Consider the following 24903-nt stretch of genomic DNA (forward strand, 5'->3'; position numbering starts at 1 on the left):
TGTGACGCAAGCAGGAGGAGTGGAGGACGGCTGTTAGACGCCAGATCTGCCCTCCACAAGAAGGGCAATCCAACCAAACTAACACCAACCGGAAACTTCCTTTCCAGCGTTTCTCCGTTTGGATTGGGTTGGGGGCGGGGGGGGGGGGGGCGGGGGGGGGGGGAGGGAGTAAGAAAAGACATGTGAAACTTGAGCATTCAGCAGTCATGAGAACAGAGAGGAAAAACAAAACACACCACTTAGGTTTTAAATTTTATATGTATGGGTATACTGCCTTAGTGTATGACTGTGCACCGTGTGCATGCCTGGTGCCTAGAGACCAGCAGGGGGCATCAGATCCCTGGGGACCAGAGTTACAGATGTTTATGATGTGGATGCTGGGAGAGGAGCCAGTGCTCTTGACCACTGAGCCATCTCCCAGTCCCCATGTTGCATTCTTGAACAGAGAGAACCCAAGACACCCATCAAATCTTTCTGAAGTAGCTTCTCATTTACATCCTTATCGTACCCACATCTACTTAAAACAGTAGTTCTCAACAGGACTGATTTTGCATTCCAATGGCAATATTTGTATTTGGCCACAAGTGGGAGAGCTGGTCAGGAGGAGGAGGAGGAGGAGGGCAGCAGTGCTGACCAACACCCTGCAGCCACAGACCAGAAAACAAATAGATGTGGACAGGAGGGGCAGACGATGAAGTCCCAGAAGAAGGAGCCTTGCATATCCAAGTATGCAAGGCTAGCAGAGACAGCCAGCCGCAAGGTCGGAAACCCTGTATCAACATGAGATCAGTGACATCACCCACACGGGATGCACTTCTGTGTGGGAAATGCCAAGGTCTAGAAGCAAAACGCAAAAGGTGAAGGAGAGGGACAAGGGCAGAGGGGAGTTTAGGGACTTGTGACAGATAACACGGGGCTGGAGAGGTGACTTGATAGTCAGGTGAAGGGCACCTTCTAAGTTTTGTTCCCAGCTCCCAATTACCTGTGACTCCACTCAAAGAGAATCCAATGCCCTCCTCAGACCTAAGCAAGCACTGCACTCAGGTACACAAACTCACACTCAAATACACATAATTAAAAATAAAAAGGCCAGATGTGGTGGGGTACACCTTTAACCCCAGCACTAGGAGGCAGAGGCATGCAGATCTCTGTGAGTTCAAGACCAGCCTAGTCTATATAGTGAGTTCCAGGACAGCCAGGGCTATGTAAACAGATGCTATTACAAAAGTAATAATAATAATTATTATTATTATTAAATAAAAAGTTTTGGAAAACTGTATTTTAAAAATCATGGGTGCTATAAAAAAAAATAGCTCAGCAGTTAAGAGCACTTGCTGCTCTTGCCAAGGACCTGGGTTCAGTTTTCCAGCATGCACATGTTGGTTCAAAACTGTCTATACCTAATTCTAGGGAATCCAACACTGTCTTCTACCCTCCAAGGGCTTTTACACACAAATGGTACATATACACTCTCACAGGCTCACACATATATACACACTAACAATGAGAGAGAGAGAGAGAGAGAGAGAGAGAGAGAGAGAGAGAGAGAGAGAGAGAGAGAGAGAGAGAGCAGAAAAGGGGAAATCTCCCAGAAACTCTGGTACTAGGGTAAGGTTATTAGTCAATGGGGCCCCAAGGCTCCTCTTCCTGCTCCTTGCGGAAGGACAGAGAATGAGCCAGGCTACTTGCTGTCCGTCCCTCAACCACTTGACGGAGGAGGAGTGGCTGAGGGATGATGACGATAGCGACAACAGTTAATAGCCATTTTCTGTTAAGTGGCCACGTATGCCAGGCACATCATGCATCTCTTATTATATAAGTAGCAATTATTTCTGGCCTATAATCATAATCTTATTTGATTTTCCATGAAAAGGGATTTGAGTAACTGCTGAAACAGAGTGTTCCTGGAGCTACTGCAAGGATATTCATTTTCCAATCAGCAAAACTGATAAAAATTTAATACCCCTGAAAATTCCTGAAAGAATGAGCAAGAATGGCTATAAACAGCGCTGGACATGTGGTACAAGCCTCTAACTCCAGCACACAGAAGGCCTAAGCACGAGGATCTTCAGTTTCAGGCCAGCCCAGGCTACACAGGAAGAGTCTATTAAAAAAAAAAAAAAGCCTCAAATATTTGAAAAATTATAAAAAGAATGCTTTCTCTCAGCTTGGAACCCTAATACAGGGCTGCAATTAAAAAAAAAAAAAAAAGGTATGAAAACAGCCTGACTAAATATACAGATACCAGAAAATGGAGACTATGAATATATGATAGAGTGGTACTTCAAGGCACAGGGCAGGTATGGATTCAATTCACTACTCACAAAAATCAAGGGAAGAGCTCAGATTTTAACAAGTCACTACATGATTACATATTGGGACTGGGAACTCTTCTCTTGGCCAGCCTGGTCTACAGAGCAAGTTCCAGGTCAGCCAGGGCTGTTACACAGAACCTGGCTCAAAAGAAGATTTAAAAGGGGGGAGGGTTTGATAGATTTTATAATGTAAAGTTCTTTAGATTTCTGTATAGAGAAAAATCAAATAAAATTAGGGGGCAAAGCCAGGAAGTGGTGGTACATGCCTTTTTTAATCCAAGCACTTGGGAGACAGAGGCAGACAGATCTCTGTGAATTTGAGGCCAGTCTGGTCTATGTAGCTAGCTCTAGGTAAGATAGTCAAGGCTACACAAAGAAATCGTCTCCAAAGTCTAACTAGATAGACAGACAGATAATTAGACAGACAGACAGAATAAAGTTAGGGAGCACAATGCAATAGACATAAGACAGCATATAAACATTTTTCCTTTCTAAATCAATCTTACACATGAAAAGAAACCCTGACTCTCCACATACAAATGAGCAGGATGGTGGACCTCTAGTCCCCAGTCCCCTAAACACAAACAGCACACTAAATGTCTGGGTCCTGTTAAAGCCAAATGAGATGAAGAGCCACCTCTGCCAATACTCTCTGCTCTAATACTCTCAATGAAAGGATGATGAAGAAACATACTCATACATTCCCAGTGAAAAATGAGTTGATGAGAAGGTGATTTGGTTTTGTGTACCATAAGAATCATGAACATTCAGGCTCATATTGGAGTCTTGGGACTGAACATAGGGCCTTATATATATATGCTATCTAACATTTGTCTTGAGGATATGCTACTTCCAGCAGTATATTCTAAGACTTAGTGGTACAGTAAAATTATGATCCGTTTATAAACACAATGCCATAGAGCTATTTAAAACGACTGCATAGGGCTGGAGAGAGCTCGGCAGCTAAGAGCTCTTGCAGCTCTTACAGAGGGACCACGTTCCTTCCATTCCAGCACCCAGATGGCAGCTTACAACTTCCTTAACTCCAGTTCCAGGGGATCTAATGCTCTCTTTTGGTTTCCTCCGGCACCAGGAAAGCACATGGTACACAGACATAACTTCAAACAAGACACTCATACACGTAAGAAAAATGAAGAAAAAGAATTAAATCAGCTGTCTAAGACAGTCAAACTTAGAAACAAACAATAGGATGATAGTTACCAGGAGCTTGGCAGGGGAGGAAGAGTGGTTACTCCACAGGTGCACTTTCAGTCCAGGCCAGGCATGGGGGCAAAGCCTTGAAATCCAGGACTCAGGAGGCAGAGGCAGGTGGATCTCTCTGAGCTCAAGGCCAGCCTGGTCTACACAGAAAGTTCCAGGCTAGCCAGGGCTACAAAAACAGAAGCAGCAGCAACATCAGAGCACATCTCACTAGGTAAGGGCAACCTAGTGCTGTGGCTTAGATGTCCTGACTGTGTTGGGGACTTGGTGGTCAGTGTGGTGATGTCACAGGAGCCAACGGAAAGGCACAGAGGACTCTACCTTTGAAGAGTGCAGTTCTCCTGGAAACCAGTTAGTTCCTGCAAGAGCTGCCATGAAAGAGGAAGTCAAATCCTGCATCACACTCTGACTTCCAGTCTTATCACGTGATCCCTCTTCCGACCCTGGTCATGTCGTCATCTAGCCTGAGGTGATTACAGTCAGGCAAGCCCCTAGCCTTGCTGGAGCCCTGAATCTGGTCTTCCACAAGGTAAGCACCATGCTGTTTAGACTTCTGGTTTCCCAAATTAAGAGATAAATCCCTCTTTCTTCACAAATCACTCAGCTTCAGGTATCTTATCATAGCAAGCTTCAAAGTAAAATGCTTTCTTTACAGTGCGGGTCAGCAAATCAAGTCTGAAAGTCACTGACGTAAATAAAGCCCTGCAGTGACACAAAGGCAGGACACACTCAGAGAAACAATGAGACAAAGTGAGGGCACACAGCAAGAGGATGACGGGAGTTACAGAAGGGCCTCCACAACATGGACGTGCCCACTAACAGCAGAGCAGGCTTGCCCACAAAACTAAACCTGCAGGGATCCTATATACACACTCCAGCGACGGCCACAGGAAGGGTCGCCTGTGTACCCCAAACACTGCTACGTCCTTGTCACTGTCTGAGCTGATGGACTGGGTCTCTGTAGAAAAGGGTCATTTTGCTTTTTTAGTTATTTTGTATGTGTATAGCTGTTTTATCTTGAATGTACATCACCCGTGTCTGGTACCCAGGGAGGCCAGAAGAGGGCGTTAGAACCTCTAGAATTGGAGTTACCACTGGATGCTGTGAATTAAACCTGGGTCCTCTAGAAAAGCAGCCAGGACACATAACTGTTAAGCCATCTCTCTAGCCCCAAAAATTTTAAGAGAAAGAAGAGCATTTCAAGGGAAGCAGATGAAGCCTGGTTTCTGATGGGGATCCAGGTTTCATGACAAGTTCCACCTCTGAAACCAGGTTCTGTCTGCAGGGCTGCAGGAGGAACAATCGCTCAAGAAGCTATCCACCCATGGCCTAGAGGTGCCACGGGAAGGGATGATCACCCTACAGAGGTCAAGATATTCACTTATGCTCAGCTAGGGGAAGAAGTAGAGCCTGTGTACAGCAAAATGTCAGCACAGTGCCTTAATTTGTTTGCTTGTACAAAATCCTTTACACACAAAGTCCATCAGCAATCTCTTTTTTTGTACTCTGCATGTGTGCACATTGGAAGCCAGAGGCTCGCAGTGAGTGTCTTCTCAATTGCACCCCACCTGATTTTTTTGAGACAGGGACTATCACTCAAGCTACACTGGCTTCCCACTGAGCCCCAGGGATGCTGGGATCACACAGCACCACTGTACACAGCTCTTTACCTGAGTTCCAGGAGATCAAACTCAGATCCTAATGCTTGCAAGTCACGCACTCTATGAACTGAGCCTCCCCAAGCCCAGCAATCTGTATTTCTGACCTATACATATCAGAGGCTTTACTGCCAAGTCTGCTGAAATCCTCCAGCAGAAACTGCTTCCCCAAACGCTGTTTAGTTAAGCTGATAAAAGCGTCTTTCGCCTCTCCATCTTGGCTATCCCCCCCTTCCGCCCCCGCCCCTCCAGCTGCCATCTACGCTGACCATGTATATCTAGTTCCCAGGTTTGAACTCAGAGGGCCACCTCCCCAGAAGCATTCCTGAATTGTCCCTTCCTTTTCTACATTTCCATGGCACTTGGCATCAATCCAGTTTCCCCAGCAGGCAGGGCAGAGATACAGTGGCAAGTACATAAAAGGCAGTCACAGTTTTTAAGGAAACAACTTTTTTAAAGGGCATTCTAGTCACATGGAGAAAAACAACATTTAACTGCTGTTCTCCAGGTTTATCCAGGGAAATCTTGTGGCTGGGACCTGCAAGGGGAGGAGAGGTGGGACCGGAATTAAAATACAAATGTAGCTTAGGGTACAGTACTTTCTTTGCGTGTGCAAGCCCTGAGCTTCCTCCCTAGCCCCTGAAAACATGCAAACAAAAGTAATGTTCATCATCAATCATCACAGAAGCCCATGGAACGCTAATTGTGTATGGGTGTGCATGGAGTGTGTTCATGGATGGAGAGATGTGTGCACACTAGTGAGTGTGAAAGCCAGAGGTCAATATTGGTGTCACTCCTCAGGAAATGCCCACTTAGTTTTTTGAAATAAGATCTCTCACTGCCCTGGAGTTCCTGAGGGGACAGACTAGACTTGCCAGTGAGCCCCCGGGTCCCACCTGCCTCCACCCCACCAGCAGCGGCACTAGAAATATGCACCGACATAGTTAGTTTTCCACATGGGTATCAGACTTGGGGCCTCATGCTTGTATGGCAAGCAGTCTGCAGACGGAGCCATCTCTCAATTCTCCTGAATGACACATTTTACATTAAATTTTAACAATAGATAAAAATAAGTGCGTAATAGATGCATTCATTCCAGATGCAAATATGATTTTAACTCCCTTAAAAGTCCTGGTAGGTCAGCAGAGAAAAACAATGAAAGCATGAAATTTGCAGGCAAATGGATGGAACTAGAAAAAAATCATCCTGAGTGAGGTAACCCAAACCCAGAAAGACAGTTAGGGTATGTACTCACTCATAGGTGGATTCTAAATATAAAATAAAGAACAATCAGACCACAACCCATAGAACCATAGAGGCTATATATATAGTATGGAGGTCCCTAGGACGACTGTGGCTTATAATAAATTTCCGTTTTACTCAATTATTGAAAAAAAATACCCAAATGAATGGAAACACATGAACTATGAACCAAAGGCTGAGGGGCCCCCAGCTGGATCAGGCCCTCTGAATAGGTGAGACAGTTGATTGGCTTGATCTGTTTGGGAGGCAACTAGGCAGTGGGACCAAGTCCTGTGCTCATTGCATGAGTTGGCTGTTTGAAACCGGGAGCTTATGCAGGGACACTTGGCTCAGTCTTGGAGGAAGGGACTGGACCTGCCTGGACTGAGTCTACCAGGTTGATCGCAATCCTCGGGGGAGGACTTGTCCTGGAGGAGGTGGGAATGGGGGGTAGCCTGGGGGTAAGGGGAGGGGGTGGGAGGGGGGAGAACAGGGGAACCCATGGCTGATATGTAGAACTGAATAGTATTGTAAAATATATATATATATATATATATATATATATATATATATATATTATTGTAAATATATATATTTATTCCTGGTAGGGGTTGTTGTCTCCATTCCAAAGTACATCAACTGAGGCAAAGAGGTTGGTGTGTCCTTGCCAAGAGCAAAAGTGGCTAGGCAAGGACTCAGATCACAGCAGGCAGGCACTGTGCTCCCATGCAGGCTCTGTTCCTACAGAACAAGGCTCCGCACTTCCCCTCTAGAGGATCTGTCCTAGGCAGGGTTATTATTGCTGTGATGAGACACTATGACCAAAAGTAAGTTGGGGAGGAAAGGGTTTATTTGGTTTATGCTTCCACAGCACTGTTCACCACTGAAGGAAGTCAGGACAGGAACTCAAACAGGGCAGGAACCTGGAGGCAGGAGCTGACACAGAAACCATTGAGGGTGCTGCCTTCTGGCTTGCTCAGCCTTCCTCTTAGAACCTAGGACCACTGCCCAGGGATGGCCCCACCCACAATGGGCCAGGCTCTCCCCACCAATCACTAACTAAGAAAATGCCCTACCGCCTTGCCTACAGCCCAGTCTTGTGGAGGCAATTTCTCAATTTCTCCTCTCCAGTGACTCTAGCTTGTGTCAAGTTGACATAAAATTAGCTAGCAGAGGACCTGGGTTGAATTTCCAGCACCCATGTGGGGTAACTCCAACTCCAGGATGCCCTCTTCTAGTCTCCAGAGGCACTGCATGCATGTACACACAATTTTTTTTAAAAATCATTTTTTTAAATGAAAAACGAGAAAGAACAAAGCTCTGAAGTCTGGTGACCATTTTGGAACAAGCCAAGAAAGGCCAAGTCCCTGCTTTATTGTCAAGAAGTACAGACAGACAGTTTCTCTTTTTCCAGGTCTCCAATGCCTTCCCTCTTTCTAACACGGGAAAGAGGCGTTGGAAGCTACAGTAGTTCCAGGAGAGCTGTCCTGCTTTCCTGCTCTGTTGAGCTGGCTCCCTGCTCCATCCTCTCTCTGCAGCACCACTGCCCTCTCTAAAGAGGAGGTCATCAGTGAACTCCGGGATCACCTTCCACTTCTCCCCCACCGAGAGGAGCCATGTGTGTGTTAGAAGAAGCATTCCTGACACTGCCCATCTCTTTCTTTGAACTCTGAGTTACTCTTTGGATCACACCAATCCACTTTGGAACATTCCCATCTTTTCCTTGTGCCTCAAACATCAAAGACAAATCTCCTCCTAATCCCACTTACTTACACCCTATTCACCTATCTGCCCACTTCGGCAGGGGTTTTGCCGGCTTAGTTCTCTTGATCAGCTGCCTCCCCTCTTGCAAATCTTTGTCACAGCCCTTCTTCCGCCTTCCCCTCCTACCTGGATTGCAATTCCCCAGGAGCCCCCCTCATCTGCAGACTCTCCTTGATAAGGAAAGGGGTCGATGACAAGGGTGTGCCTAAACTGGACTGCAGTTACCTAGGCAGGGACCACAACCTCCCCCAGGTTAAAAGCAATTACAAAGTGACAGAAAAAACAAGGCTCTCTCTAATCCTCCATAAAGGGAACCTATAACTGTGTTGCCCATTTCCCCCTTGCACGGGATAATGTACCTCCTAAAAAATAACTTTAAAGTGGGATTTTTTTTTCCAGTGGTACACAATTCTAAACCCAAGCTTTCAAGAACCTAGGGCAAGAGGACTGCAAATACAGGTCCAGTCATGGCAACATTACAAGATCCTATGTCAATAATAATAGTAACAAAACAAAATCCACCTAACACAAAAACTGTAATCACTTAGAGTCAGACACCACAGAGATTATGATTTTTTTTTTCTGTACTCAGCCAAATATTCTTAAGACCTAGAAAAACCTATAAGGATTAAAAAAAAAAAATAGATGTACTCCATTATAAAGAGGCCCCAGCTCTTATGAAATGTGTTATTTACATTCCTTTTTGTTTATATACTTGCTTTTCTCCAAAGCCCTAAAAGGTTCTAAAATAGAAAACAGACAAGAACACACAGAACTCTGTCAATCCCGAGCTGAACGTGGAGGAAGGAGAAGCGGAGGCAAAGCGTCTGGAGTCGGCGAAGCCTCTTCACCGCTGCAGACAGCCTGACGGTCCTGCCCTTTCTCTCTCACACATGGAACAGGGCAGGGCCTCCTGAGAGCGGCAGGAATGCTAATGCCCGCTTACCAGTGTGTAAATAACGCCTGGCAACACTGAGAAAGATGGGACATTTCCAGTAACACAGCTGGATGAACTTGAACTATAAACTACTCACCCACCCACCTATAGACTGACACACTCTCTCTCTCTCTCTCTCTCTCTCTCTCTCTCTCTCTCTCTCTCTCTCTCACACACACACACACACACACACACACACACACACACACACACACACACGCCTCTGTGTGTGTGTGTGTGCATGCATGTATGTGTATGTGTGTGCATAAAACACTCACAGAAAACTAGGCACATGGCAGACATACTCACACACAGACAGGTACATACATGGTCACAAATGCACACACAGACATGTTCAGACACAGTCCAGGAAGCCTCAGAACTCATGCCCCAAAGCAGAGCTTTTGGTCATACCTTCAATGGAGCCTCGATCTGTTTACAAAATTGTCCTGGAATCTGTGGGATCCACCACGCTTGTGCAGTGCTGTGACTGTCCTGGGATGCAGCAAGAGCACTTTCAGGTGCTGAAATAATTTCGGCTCTTATAACCCACACAAGCTGGCCACAATTGTATAACTAACCGCACCTCATCAGAAGTGCTATTTGTATTACACAACAGCCCCCGCCTGGTTACAAACAGTTACTGCAAGCCTCTATTATGGTCTTGAAATCAGTCTTGTAGCAGGCTTCTTCAGAGCAATCTGGATGTTCTATTATAAAACCCCAGCTGCTGTTGGGATTGTATTTCTCAAACCCAAACAAAGAAGAGAAATTAAAATCTATCTTTTCAAACAGTTCACATGAGCAAGTCTGCCCATGCTGTTGCCAGCTCAGTGAAAAGGAGGATTAATTTTATTCACTGACAGTTCTTCTTTTCCCCAATCAGGAGCCCAAAGACACGAGATTGCAAAACTCAAAGAACTTCAGTGATGTCAAGGTAGGACCCCATCATTAAATAACGAGCAAAGTCAACAAAACTGAACACGAAGAACAAACCACACAACCCGAGTCCCTGATGTCTGGCAGACAGGCTCTAAGTGCATAGTCCCTGAAGAGGAAAAGGCTGCACAGGCAGCCAGATTGTCCTTCCTAGTCCTGACTCCATCCCAGTCACGGCACAGGGTGGGCGGAAGCAGGTCCACTCTGGGATGCGCAGCATCCGTCTCCATCTCTCTTATAAATGACTGCATTCCCCCAAAGCAGAGAACACCAGACTCAGGTGAGGGGGGAGCGGGGGGGGGGGGGGCGGCGGCGTGGCAGCAACACTGTACACCTGAGAAAGGGGCCCTGAGCAGAGAGAGAAGAACCAGGAGAAAAAGAGCTAAAAGTGCCACTCCTTCACAGCCTTGAGGAAGTCAGTGGTGGGGGAGGGGAAAGAGGCCATGGGACCAGAGGAGAAGACATCTGGACACTGGGGATAAGGATGGAGAAGAACTGTAAAGGCTCGGGATGGAAGTGCACTGCCCAAAAGGCCCAGAATACCATCCCCACACGGCCACCACCTAAGGGTCAGTACACTCAGGGAGCCAATCACCTGTCAGAATGCTCTGAGGACCCCAGAGAGGACTACTGCAGGGATCTAGAGGATCCCAGGAAGCAGAAGGAGAAAAGGCTGTAGAGACAGATGGCTCCATGGTTAAAAAGCACTAACTGTTCTTACAAAGGACCAGAGTTCAGTTCCCAGCACCCATATGGTGGCTCACAAGCATCTGTAACTCTAGTTCTAAGAAGTCCAACGCCCTCTTCTGGCCTCTGTGATCATTGCACATGTGATGCACATACATGCATGCAGCAGGCAAAACACTTCTAAGCATAAAACTTAAAGAAATCTTTGAACAATGGAAATGGGACACGCAGATAAAGCTAAGACATACTGTTGACATTATGATAAGCCTAAGACATAACAGTAAATGAGTAAAGGCAGCGTAGCACCACAAGGACACAGAGGCTCGTGTGACGTCAGGAGAAGCCTGCGTCTACACAGCCAGAGATGAAGGAGACACGCAGGGACAAAACGTCTGCTCTCAATGGTGCTTTATCCCATGTACCAACTTTGGGTCAGAGAAAGACCTCATATGCATGGTACCTGTGTCATACAGCCAGAGTGTCTCGTAAGTGATGCTAGGGTGGTATCCTCTACGATATGCATACAACCATGTTTCCTAGGGACGCACCTCAGAAGCTGTCTCCTTTATTAAGTTAACATGACTATATTTACTAGCATCGCCCCAAGATTTCATGAAAATATGAAATGCCACAACACAATAAAACATGAACATAAGCCGGTGGTGGTGGTGGTGATGGTGGTGGCTCACACCTTTAATCCTAGCACTTGGGAGGCAGAGCCAGGTGGATCTCTGTGAGTTCGAGGCCAGCCTGGTCTACAGAGTGAGATACAGGACAGGCACCAAATCTACACAGAGAAACCCTGTCTCGAAAAACCAAAAAACAAACAAACAAAGAGGGTGGAGAGACAATATATAAGCAAGGGGGTTTCCTTGCCTTGTAGCATGTAGGGATCTGCCAGTGGGGAATGAAGTTAACATTAACAGAAGGGAACTGTACACAATTTTAAAAAACAACAGAGCTTCATCCCTAGTGATCAGGGAGCATTGGTGGGAAATGACCGTGAGCATGTCCCAGTGAACATTTATGGATGCCCTCAGAGGCAGCTTCTGTTTCTCTCATTATCTAACTATAATGCCTGCGCTGGTTGGTCTTGTCAACAAGCCTAGATACATCTAGGGAGAGTAAATCTTAATTGAGAAAATGCCTCCATAGGACTGGCCTATACACAAATCTGTCTTTGCATGTTCTTGATTAGTGATTGATATGGAAGGGCTGCACCCACTGTAGGTAAGGCCACCCCTGGGCTAATGGTCCTGGATGCTGTACGAAAGGAAACTGAGCAATCCATGATAGGCAACCCAATAAGCAGCACCCGCCTCCATGGCCTCTGCATCAGCTCCTGCCTCCAGGCTCCTGTCCTGATTCCCCTCAGGGATGGACTGTTCTGAAATAAGCCCTTTCTCCCCAAGCAGCCTTTTGTCATGGTGTTCTATCACAGCAAGAAAAGACTAAGACAATACCAAAAAGAGACAAAATAACTATAAAACCGGATAACAACTTAAAAATATGAAACCCCAGCAGTTGAAAATGCTTACTGCTTACAAAGCACCTGGATCTGGCTCCCAACACCCACATGGAGGCTCACGACCACCTGTAACTCATGTCTAGGGGATCTCTCGCCACCTTCTAGCCTCCACAGGAACCTCCATTCACATGTCATATACTTACACAAGACAAAACTATGTATTTAACAAACAAACAGGACTGTGAACCCAGGAGAGATGGTTCACAGCCACCTCCAAGTCCAGTTTCAGGGTATCTGATGCTCTTTTGATCTCTGAGGGCATCTGAACTTAAATTAAATAATCCCCCAACACACGTAATTTTTTTAAAATAGGTATTTAAAAGCACAAATTAAGAAACAAAACAAAAACACTAGAAAAGCCGAAAGATGTCAAATGAATCAAAATCCTCACATGGACTCACAGAATGAACTCACAGGACCTCCCTGACTGGAAGCTGGACCCACACTGCACCTGTGCTGAGGGAAGCTGGGCATCCGGCAGTGCTCCAGCTGACCTCCACAGCGGGGCTTCTGCTCTACCCAAGTCTGCTCTTCAAACTCCATTCCAGTCTCTCTCCTTAAGAGGCAAGTGAGAAGCTCCGTTCTCAGCAACTATGGAAAGTTAAACTCAGGATAGAAATGAGGGAAAATCATTAAAGACTAAACTTGGACAAATACAAAAGGATGTGTCAGAAATTACCAGCATTTAGCTGGGCATGGTGACATATGCCTTTTTGTGCAGCACTCTGGAAAGGGCAGGTGAAACTACAGAGATAGTTCCAGGACAGACAGGGCCACACAGAGAAACCGTGTCCAAAAATAAGGTGGGGTGGAGGGGGGTGTAACTAGAATTTGCGGAGCTAGAGAAATGACTTTGTTGGTAAAGGGCTAGCTCTGCGAACCTGAAGCCCGAATTGGATCCTCAGAAGCCACTTAAAGGTAAAAGGTCAGGCGTGGTGGTGAGTGGTTGTGACTCCGGCCCCGGAGAGGTGGAGAGAGGAAGATCCCTACGGTTTGCTAGTTTAGCCTAACTGGTGAACTACCGGCCACTGAGAGAGACCTCTGTCTCCAAGGAAATAGTAATCTTGGGGACAGCACCCAAGGTTGTCCTCTGACCTCTACATGCATGTGTTCACACACGTATGCATACATACTCAGATGCATTTTAAAAAAGAAATAACTACATAATTGAAACTCTCATTTTATTAATGTAAAGTCTTTTCTGTTTTCTTTTTAGAAACTAAACTAGAAAACATACCAAGTGATGTAAGACAAACAAGTTACATACTTCTAATTTTAAACCTAAGTATTTTTGTAAGTGTGTGCTCAGGCCAGGAAACCAGAAGGAGACCTATGGGGTGGGGGTGGTAAGGAAGAGAGATGGAGAGGTAAAAGACCACCCGTGACTTGAGGGCTGAGTGACCACTGGGCCGGAAGGGCACCAAGAGGGGTGAGGACTGGGAGACAACACAGAGGAGCATTTGGGGGGGATGACCCAACCAAAACTACGGATGAATGAAACTGCCATGGGAAATTGTTATTTTGTATGTTAATTAAAAATTTAAATAAAAAAATACTACAGTCTGTTTGGTTGGATTGTAACTTTCCAAACAAATGTTATAATCCTGACATTGCCTGCTCTGCTCTTGCTAACCTGACAACATGAGAGATTTAGGATTATCAGATGAACAAAACTATGCTAGCTCCTTGATGAAGGGAGGGAGAAGCCGTAAGCACCAAAAGCAAAGCAAAGCTGACCTAATCACTACCTAACAGCACCCTCTAGTGCTATAATAATTAACTGGCACTGGTAACAGTTAAAAAAAAATACAGAATTTGCAGAGCAGGAGCCACAGTTTAGTTTAGGTAGGGTGCTGGCCTATGTGCAAAGCCTGGGACTAAACTCCAGCACTGAAAAAAAAAAAAAGTTAAAGAAAATTTATTTTAGAAATTTCTAACATACAGAACAACAGAATTAAAACACATTTATTTTGTATCGAACTTACTTTTGACTACTAGTTTCTGACTCAGGTAGCAACTTCTGTCAGTTTAACAGGAAATCCTTACCTCTTATTCAGTTAAAAAGTCAACTAGTATCAAGCTCTGAAGCTGAACACACACCCACACAGCCAGCCTCTTCCAGCACACCATGAAGCTAGACACACCCAGTTCCGGCCATGGGACTGGCTCGGCAGAGAACCTCCGCTTTTCATGGCTCTCTTCCTGCTGCCTGCAGGGATGGATCATCCAGGACTGACGCAGAGTGTGTTTAAAAAGAGCGTGGGGCAGGCAGTGGTGGCGCACGCCTTTAATCTCAGCACTCAGAAGGCAGAGGCGGGTGGATCTCTGTGAGTTCGAGGCCAGCCTGGTTTACAGGTGAATTCCAGGACAGGCTACAGAGAAAAACCCTGTGGGGGTGGGGGTAGGGGTGTGCAGACTGTGAGAAGAAGTTTCTATTTCATTATTCGGGCATATTAAAACCCAAACTATTCCCCACCCACACATGTGCAGAGACATTTTATACACAAAGCAATCTGAGGGCTGGGAGTGTAAAATGACTACCTAGTCTGCCTGAGGCCTCAGGTTCAATCCCAGCATAGTGGAAATAAAAGGAGGAAGAAATTTCATAGCCCCCTCACCCCCACAGCGCTAGGACTCACGCACACCATGGAAGCACTACTGAGCTATACCCCCAGTCCAAGAAACATTTACTGTTTAAGTAAAACCACGATGATCATAGTTCAAAAACAAAGAAACCTCACATTTAAAATAAATGTAGAAATGAAACCTGGGCAGAGAACTGATAAAACTCTATCAAACCTGGGGGTGTGATGGGGGGAAGCTGGGGTTTTCCTTCTGTGGGGCAGATGGAAGGTTCACAGTGAAGAGCCGGTGTCTACAGGAGAAGAACGGGTTCACTTTCGTCTTGGCCATCAGACTTACTGTCTTCCTCGGCACACAAGGCTGGCCCGAAGACTGTGAATGTGTGCCTGCCAGCACCTGAAGAATTCAAGCCGCAAGGTGGAAATACAGCTCAGCCACAGGGAACGGCCTCCTTTGCTCCAGATCCGGCAGGAGGGCGAGTGTAAACCAGAGTTCACAAGGGCCCTGAGCCCTTCTCCACTGAGCCTGTGCAGCAGGTAACTGCAGTGAGGGCCAACCACAAAGCAAAACCCAGCTTGCTCTGTGAGTGCCACCCTCTACCTGTAGGCATATCACTTCTTCTTTAGTAATGAAACAGGCTTCATCAAATTAAACCATATTCAAAACCTGTATGGAGGAGGGGGTCTCATACGTTGGTGTATGGTGATATTGAAATGAGGAACTGCCTCACATCCTCACACTTGCAGATGTTTGTGGATATCTACCATTAATCTACTCAGCAGGTGGGAGGGCAGGAAGTCAGGGGGTGTGTATGTCATGACCTCATGAACTAAGAAGTGGAGGTTAGGGTTGAGAGTAAGGCGGCAGACGAACAGAATGGTATACAAGGAGCTTAGGAGAAGGAAAACTACATAAAAATACAAACTGAGGTTTAATTAAACACAGAACCTGTAAATGAGTGATTCAAGAATGTCACCTTATTACCTAGTTTATCTCCAGTTGTATTCAACAGACAAAAAAAACTCACAAAAATAAATAAATTAGAGCTGGAGAGATTGCTTGGCCATCCAGAGTACCTGCTGTTCTTTGCAGGGTACTGGAGTTCAGTTCCCTGCACCCACTTGTAACTCCAGTTCCATAAGCACCTAATGCCCTAGTGTGCCTCCATGGGCACTTGCACATAAGCCACATACAGATGCACTTCAATTAAATAAATAAGTAAGTAAATAAATAAATAAATAAATAAATAAATAAATAAATAAATAAATAAATAAATAAGTAAATGGACTGACCCACTGAAGGAGCCTGTAAGTAAAGATATCTGTAAACATCTCTGCAAGTGTTTCTGGTCAGAAAACAGATATGTGACCACCCTGGAGCCCACAGGAAAATAAGAGAACCAGAGACCAGCCAAGGAAAAGCCCATACCACAGGACCCGTCAGAAGCATGAGAGTGACCAGGATAGAAGGCTCTGTAAGATCAAGATCCCTAGATTGTCACCGGAGAGCTGTCATGAGTGCAGGTCAGGTGCACTGAAGAACACTGCAAGTTCAAGGCAAGGTAGCAACTTAGTTGAGACATCATCTCAAAATAAGAAGGGAAAAGAGAAAGAGAGCTGAGGATATAATTTGGTGGTAAAGGGCCTGTCCAGCATGCCTGAAAAACCTAAGCACCTGATGTATATGCAAATACAAGCATATGCACACAAAGCCAGATGTGTGTGCACACCTATACCCATGCACAATAAATAAGAGATCCAGAGTATGATCAAGAATTGTCCAGGGGGGGCTACAGCACTTCCCCAGTAGAATAGCAGCTGAGTCCTGCTGCACTGTGATGGACGGAGGCTGGAGGCTGGCCCTTGAGGACCCTCTTTGCCTTTTGCTTTACCTGTGTTCTTGTCCCTTTCCTTTCCTGGTGTCTTTAAGACTCATCAGCCTAATTGAAGGCCCACTGGCCTCTAGACTCCCTCACCTCTCTCTGTGTGCTGAGGATGAAGGCCCATTGGCCTCTAGACTCCCCTCACCTCTCTCTGTGCTGAGGATGAAGGCTTATTAGCCTCTAGACTTCCCTTATCTCTCTCTTTGTGCTGAGGATTCAATACATTACTGATAGGACTGTAGTTATGTATGGCATTCTTACAAAAATGTAAAGCATCTAAAAAGTAGGTATATCACTTATAATTCAACCAACAAATAATTAAATTACAAAATAATTTTAGCAGGAAAGCACATGTACAACACTGCTAGTTAGAGTAGACTAGACTGACTGATACAGTGTTTCTAGAAGTCCATCTGACATCATTAAAAGTACTAAAAACACATTTATTCTAGTTTAAAATAGAATACACTCCAATTTTTCATTGAGACTCTTCACTAAATTACTGCCTACTATTCTAAAGGCAAATAGGAAAACATTAATGTCTAAAAATAGAGAAATGCCTGCCAAATTGTGGAAACATGCAATGTATACATATTTTTAATAGGTTAAGGGCGCTGAAGAGATGGCTCAGGTGTTAAGAGCATTTGCTGCTCTTACGGAAGACCCAGTATTAGTTCCCAGAGGGCAGCTCACAACCATCCCAGCCCCAGCTCCAGGGGTCCAACCTCCTATTCTGACCATGGTGAGCACCAGGCACACACACTTCCATAACATCCAGGCCGAACACTCATACACATAACATTTAAATAAGACTTTTCCCTGTTCCTTACACCAGCTTGGGGCAGGAGCCAACTTAGCCTCTGAGCTCAGAAGAAGCGCTTCCCTGCAGTAAGAAGACACTGTGTTGTTGTACAGGAGAACAAAGAAGGAAGCTGTATAGATGTCCCCTCTCTCCTGAGTGGCCGCCCTTATCCAAACACCTAAATTCCGAAGTTTAGTAGCTAAAAATGTAATATCCAATGGTAGACTGTTCAGTGTAGATTACTGACTATAACTAATTTTCTTTTTTATTTTATTTAACGTAGCTACCAGAAAATTATGTGACTTCTATTAAACTTGTATAATTTATTTCAAGAAAGAACATACTGGAAATGAGAAAAGAAAATGCTATTTCAAAGCACACATCAATGTGATCATAATTATACTACATGTTAAAGAGTGCCAGCCTCTGGGGCTGGAGAGATGGCTCAGTGGAGTGTGCACTGATCAAAAGGACCAAAGTTCGGTTCCCAGCACCCTCCAAGAGTGATTCACAACTACTTCTAACTACCACAGGATCCATAACCTCTGGCCTCCACGGTCCCTAGACTCGTGTGCACATACCCTCTCCTACAACACACACATAATTAAAATAAAACTTTTTAGAGAAAGAGTTGGGATGTGTGGTTGGCACAGGCATGCCTTTGATCCCAGCACTAGGGAGGCAGAGGCAGGTAGCTCTTTGTGGGATCCAGGCCAGCCTGGTCTACAGAGCTAATTTTAGGATAGTCAAGGCTACACAGAGAAATCCTGTCTTGAAAAAAAACAAAAAACAGAAATAAAAAGAAAAGAAAGAACAGGGAGCCAGGGAGATGACTCAGCAGTTATAAGCATTTGTTGCTCTTGTGGAGGATCTGAATTCAGTTCCCAGTAGCCACATGACATTCCACAACCATCTGTAACTCCAGTTCCAGGGGATCTGATACTCTCTTCTGACCACTGCAGGCACTAGGCATGCATGTGTTGCAGATACATACATGTGAAAAACAGACAGACATATTCATGCATGTGACATAAAATAAAAATAAGTCTAAAAAAGACTATATGAGGGGCTGGAGAGATGGCTCAGAGGTTAAGAGCATTGATTGCTCTTCCAGAGGTCCTGAGTTCAATTCCAGTAACCACATGGTGGCTCACAACCATCTGTAATGGGATCAGATTCCTTATTCTGGTGTATATATATAAAATATATGAATAAATAAATCTTTAAAAAAAAGACAATATGAGTATATGTCTCAATTACTTTTCTTTTGCCCTGACAAAACACCAGACCAAGGCAACTCAGAAAAGAAGGCATTTTATTGGGCTTATGGATTCAGAGGGTTAGAGTCCATGGTGGCCGAGCACCAGTAGGAACAGCTAAGTGCTCACGTTTTAAACTGCGACTAAGAGGCAGAGAAAGAGCTGAGAATGAGTCTTCTGAAATCTCTAAGCCTGCCTCTGTGACACACCTCCTCCAACACGACCACCCCTCCCGATCCTTCCAAACTTCTACCAATGGGGACCAAGTATTCAAATATCTGAGTCAGGGCTGGAGAGATGGCTTAGAGGTTAAGAGCACTGGCTGCTCTTCCAGAGGTCCTAAGTTTCCAGCAACATGACATGCAAGTGTACATGCAGGCAGAACACTGTATACATAATAAATAAATAAGTCTTTTTTAAAAAAAAAAAAAAAAAAGTCTAAAAAAAGCCGGGCGGTGGTGGTGGTGCCTTTAATCCCAGCACTCGGGAGGCAGAGCCAGGAGGATCTCTGTGAGTTCCAGCCCAGCCTGGTCTATAGAGCGAGCTCCAGGATAGGCACCAAAACTACACAGAGAAACCCTGTCTCAAAAAAACAAAAAAACAAACAAACAAACAAAAAGGTTTAAAAAATCCTTAGACATATCTCACAAACATGAGCCTATGGAGGCCATTCTCATTCAAGCCACCACAGTATATAATTTTCTGATAACTTAATTTACACATACACATATACACACATGCACGCAAAGGCATAGTCCCATATCTTAGTTCAAATACCACCAAAGCCTCTGACTCAATGATTCTCAACTTTCCTAATGCTGAGACCCTTTAGTACAGTTCCTCATGTTGTGGTGACCCCCAACCATACAATTATTTTCATTACTTCATAACTGTAATTTTGCCACTGTTATGAATCACAGTGTAAAAAGTGATATGCAGGATATCTGTTAGGTGACCGCCCCCTCCCCAAGAAGTCGAGACGCACAGGTTGAGAGCCGCTGTTCTAACTGCCGTCTACACTCAGTCTGTATGGAGGTAGCAGATGCATTAGCCTAAGCTTTCACACAGAACTGGAACCAGGGTGAGGGGCACACAGCGAGCTTCTGTCAAAGAAGTCAGGCAGGAGCTCTGCCCGACGCTTGAGTCTGCACAGGGAATCTACCAGAACTCTAGGCCACAGGGAAGCCACTATTCAAATCCAGAAAAGAAGCTGCTCAACTTCAGGTTATCCAGCAAACCTAAAACAATACCTATATCTGAAAGGGGACAGTCATTAAAAAAGACTGAACACACTGGAGGCATTATCTACACCATGGAGAAAGGCAGGGAACAACTCAGACCATTTATATAAACAGTTCGTCTTACTCCAGCATCAACTTGCTGATTTAAAAACATTTTATCTGCAGTTCGAAAGTCCTGACCTTCCTGTAATCTCCTTCATGGCAACCATTACACAACCAGCCATCTTTCTTCTCTCCTTCCTCTACAAGTCACCATCAGTGTTTACATGTGTTCTTCAAACTACCCAATTTCTTTGGTAAATATTTAATTATCTTGTTGCTAAGAATCAAACCATAAACAGTACAACATTTTTACATAACGTGCTTGATAGTGAGAAAGTAAGAGGGTGACGTCAATAGCACACAGACTGTAAACCCCAAACGAAACCCCAGACACTGATAGAACAAACTGTTGATGGAGCCGATACCCACATCCCTCTGCATCTGTCGTCCTAGGTCCTTCCACAACGCTCCTCAATGATGCTCCTGGCCCCCAGACACGGCAGATGTCCTCAGCTGTGAAGCCAAGGACTGTGGTGTCATCTGCCTGCTCTCAGTCAAGGCTGTTTAGGAAGAGTTTGGGCATCTCAGGTCCGGCATTGACAGTCTTAAAGCAGATGGAGTGAATGAGATGAGTCATTCCGTTTCCTGACTGTGATGGTGGTCTATGCACGCAGGTGGCAACGGACCAAACCTGAAGTAGTTTCTCATCTAACTAGACAGTCTAGAGTGAATAAGAGAAGCACACACATACAAGCTCCACCAGTCTTATAGGCTGACTAGAATCCTAAAGAAGGAAGTTCTCATGAAGTCTAGGCAGGGGTATGAAGTCTCCAAGCAGGGCAATCACAAGCCTAGCCACAGCACACAGAGCGAAATGGAAGAAGACAATCCCTCACAGGGTCAGAAGCCTTTAATCCCAGTATTTGGGAGGTAGATTTCTACGAGTTCAAAGCTAGTCTGGTCTACATAGTGAGTTCCAGATTAATGTGTGAGACCCTGTCTCCAAAAAAAGGAAAAACAAAACAACACAACAAAAACCAAACAAACTAATCTAAGCATGGTTTCCAATGTGAACTGCTTCTAGAAAACTCTCCAAACCAAAACACAAGCCACGGTAAGTCCTTCTATGAACAATGCTGTACCGGCGTCACCATGCACAGCTGTGGACCCTCGATGCCGTCTCAGAATCCCTAACACAAGAAGGCCATGGAAACAGCTGTAGAGCGTTTTGGTTTAGGGGTAAAAGCAAGAAACAGAAGCCTGCATATATTTTCAACACAAGCACATTTTTTTCTTCCCAATATTTTTTAAGTATTTAATTTTAGATGTATGTGTTTGTGCTTAGTGTATGTCTGTACACCACATGCCTGCCAGAGCCTGCAGGTCAGAAGAGAGATTGATTGGATGTCCTAGGGTTGGAGTTACAAGCAGTTGTGAGCCATCATGTGTGTGTCAGGAACTGAACCTGGAAAATTTGTAAGAGCAGTTTGTACTCTTAACTGCTGAGCCATCTCTCCATCCCTGTTCCAAGTATTTTTGATCCCTTACTGGTTGAATTTGTTTTTTCTTTTCTTTTCTTTTGGTTTTTTTGTTTGTTTGTTTTTCCAGACAAGGTTTCTTTGTGTAGCTTTGGAGCCTGTCCTGGAACTTACTCTGTAGACCAGGCTGGCCTCTAACTCACAGAGATCTGCCTGCCTCTACCTCCTGAGTACTGGGATTAAAGATGTGTGCCACCACCACCCGGCACTGGTTGAATTTGTAAAAGCCACAAATAATTGAGCAAATTATGTAAGACTCTTGACAATTTGGGGGTGGGAGGTGGGGGTGGCTAGACAAAAACATTAGGTTAAAAAAAATTAGGAATGGAAATAAGTAAGGAAGTGTGTGTGGTAGTACATATCTTTAATCCCAGTACTCTATTTGGGAGACAGAAGCAAGTGATCTCTGTTGAGTTCCAGCCCAGCCAGAGCTACATACATAGTGAGACCCTGTCTCAAAAAGCAAGCAAGAAAGCAGAGAGGAGGGGAGGGAAGGGGAGGGGAGGGGAGAGGAGGGGAGGGGAGGGGAGGAGAGGAAAAGAAAGGGGAGGGGAGGAGATGGGAGGGGAGAGGGGAGGGGAGGGGAGAGGAGACAGGAGACAGAAAAGAGGAGGAGAGAGGAAAGAGGAAAGAGGAGGAAAGAGGAAAAAGGAAGAAAGGGGAAAGGGGAAAAAGGGGAAAAAGGGGAAAGGAAAGGTAAGGTAGGAAGGAAGGAAGGAAGGAAGGAAGGAAGGAAGGAAGGAAGGAAGGAAGGAAGGAAGGAAGGAAGGAAGGAAGGAAGGACCAAAGAAATGGTTTAGTGATTAAGAGCACTTGCTGCTCTTCCAGAGATGCAGGTTCATTCCCAGAGGACATAACCGGCTGTGACTCTGGTTCCTTTCTGGCCTCCACTGGCACCAAGACACATACATAAGACATGGACATACATAGAGGCAAAACCCTCATACACATAGAATAAAAGTCAATAAATCTTTAAAAGGGAAAATGCTGTGGGATAACCCCTCTGTATTCTGTGAATATGCTTTATTAGCACTGGTTAATAAAGAAGTTGCTTTGGCCTATAGCAAGACAGGATAGAGCTAGGCGGGAAACCCAAGCAGAGATACAGGGAGAAGAAGGGTGGAGTCAGCGGGAGATGCCAGCCAGGCAGCTGCCAGAGGAGCAAAATGTATTAGAACACAGGGAAAGCCAGGAGACATGTGGCAAAACATAGATTAATAGAAATGGTTAATTTAAGTTTTAAGAGCTAGTTAGTAATAAGCCTGAGCCATTGGCCAAGCATTGTAATGAATATTAAGCCTCTGAGTGATTATTTTAAAAGCGGCTGCAGGACTGGGAAGGGCAGAAAAACCTCCATTTACAGAAAAAGAAATAAGGAAATGTTATTTAATGCAGCAAATCCCAGGGATGATACAGACAAGCTGAACCTGGTGATACATTTGACAAATGCCATTAAAGACAACCAAATGAGAAATTCAATGAAACAAGAGCAGAGACAATCCGAAAGAGAAAATGAGGGGAGGTGGTCACTTGGACTCAAGAGTTGGAGCACGTTTATTTTGCAAGTGTCCGCAGATGGACCTCTACCTTTTGCCTCCAGCATCAATCTGTGTGTGTTGTCTTTCTGGAATATGCGCTTTAATGGCAATGGCGTAAGTAGGGAATGCCAGTGCACAGAGGATGCACAAGCTGGAGAGAAGCATGAAAGTGCCCCTGGTGACGGGCTCAAGGGTATGTCTTCCTAGTTCGGAGTGTGCCAACTGGGGTTCCTTTCACTTTATTATGTTGTTCCATAAATGTGGTTGTTCTGCCTGTATTCGTGCACTATGTGCAACCCTTGTGCCTGCAGAGGGCAAAGGAGGAGGCTGCATCCGCTGGGACTGGAGTTAGAGTCAATTGTGAGCTTCCGGGAGGTGCTGGGTCCTCGGGAAGAACGGCCAGTGCCCTTAGCCAATAAGCCATCTCTCCAGCCCAAAGCTTATCTTAATAGTAAGCACAGACGTCTTCTAGTATAAGTGAAAATAAAGCAATTGGTTTTTTTTTTGTTTTGTTTTTGTTTTTTGGGGTTTTTTTGGGGTTTTTCGAGGACAGGGTTTCTCTGTGTAGCTTTGCGCCTTTTTCCTGGAACTCACTTGGTAGCCCAGGCTGGCCTCGAACTCACAGAGATCCGCCTGGCTCTGCCTCCCGAGTGCTAGGATTAAAGGCGCGCGCCACCACCGCCCAGCGCAATTGTTTTTATAAGCAGAGGACTAAGCTAACAGGATGAGACTCACTACACGAGTTTCAACCTTGGGACCCACGTGGTGAAAAGAGAGATGACTCAGGCATATACAGAGTAAATAACTATAAAAAGAAGAGCATTTACTCTGTACTGATTGATTGAGGTTTTTTTTTTTAAAGACAGGGTCTTACCATGTAACTCTGGCTACCCTAGAAGTCACTATGTAGACCAAGTTAGCCTCAAACTCACAGGAATCCACCTGCCTGTGCCGGGGATTAAAGGTTGCCACACCCCTATACATTTATAAGAGATCTTATAACTACATACTTAGAAGATTTCACCATATGTAAATTAATATTAAATAAAAATAAACATGACTCAGTATTTCATACCACACTCAATACATTTAGTTTTGTCAAGACAAGACAAAGTATCAGAGAATGTATCAATAGGAATGCCCTTTCTTGTAACTTTTCTACAGGACAATTTGCCAGTATCTACCAAACTTTAAAAACTTAAAAATTGCCAGGCAGCAGTGGTGCATGCCTTTAATCCCAGCACTTGGGAATAAAAAAAAAAAAACTTAAAAGTTTTATGTGCTATGTCCAACAATCTTACCGATAGATCATTCTTTCCCATAAGAAATGCTGTTGCGAATTGTTGAAGCCAAGGTTGGATAAAGCACCGGGACAAATAACCAAATGAATGGAAGCACAGGATCTATGAACCAAAGGCTGAGGGGCCCCCAACTGGATCAGGCCACCTGAACGGGTGAGACAGTCATTTGGCTTGATCTGTTTGGGAGGCAGCTGTGTGTTGTTGCCGGGTCCTGGGCTCGTTGCATGAGTTGGCTGTTTGAATCCTGGGACTTATGCAGGGACACTTGGCTCGGTCTGGGAGGGGGGAATGGACCTGCCTGGACTGAGTCTACCAGGTCAACCCCGGTCCTCGGGGGAGACCTTGATCTGGAGGAGGTGGGAATGGGGGTTGGGCTGGGGGGAGGGGTGGGCGAGAGGGGGAGAACAGGGGATTCTGTGGCTATTA

The 24903-nt window shown here is 45.1% G+C and overlaps 1 protein-coding gene across 2 annotated transcripts in view; it reads right to left on the reverse strand.

The window, feature by feature from the left end:
• Slc23a2 (solute carrier family 23 member 2) overlaps nucleotides 1-24903 on the reverse strand; it is a 98492-nt gene that overhangs the window by 50022 nt on the left and 23567 nt on the right. The window contains exon 1 of one of the 2 annotated variants that reach the window (XM_006983989.4): nucleotides 9552-9683. The exons of the other annotated variant lie outside the window; for it this stretch is intronic. The gene's annotated coding sequence lies outside the window, so the exon portion shown is untranslated. Of the gene's footprint in view, nucleotides 1-9551; nucleotides 9684-24903 lie in introns of those variants that run through there. 2 annotated transcript variants of the gene reach the window in all.

The sequence above is a fragment of the Peromyscus maniculatus genome, chromosome 4, assembly GCF_049852395.1.
Source record: "Peromyscus maniculatus bairdii isolate BWxNUB_F1_BW_parent chromosome 4, HU_Pman_BW_mat_3.1, whole genome shotgun sequence".
NCBI classification, from domain to species: domain Eukaryota; kingdom Metazoa; phylum Chordata; class Mammalia; order Rodentia; family Cricetidae; genus Peromyscus; species Peromyscus maniculatus.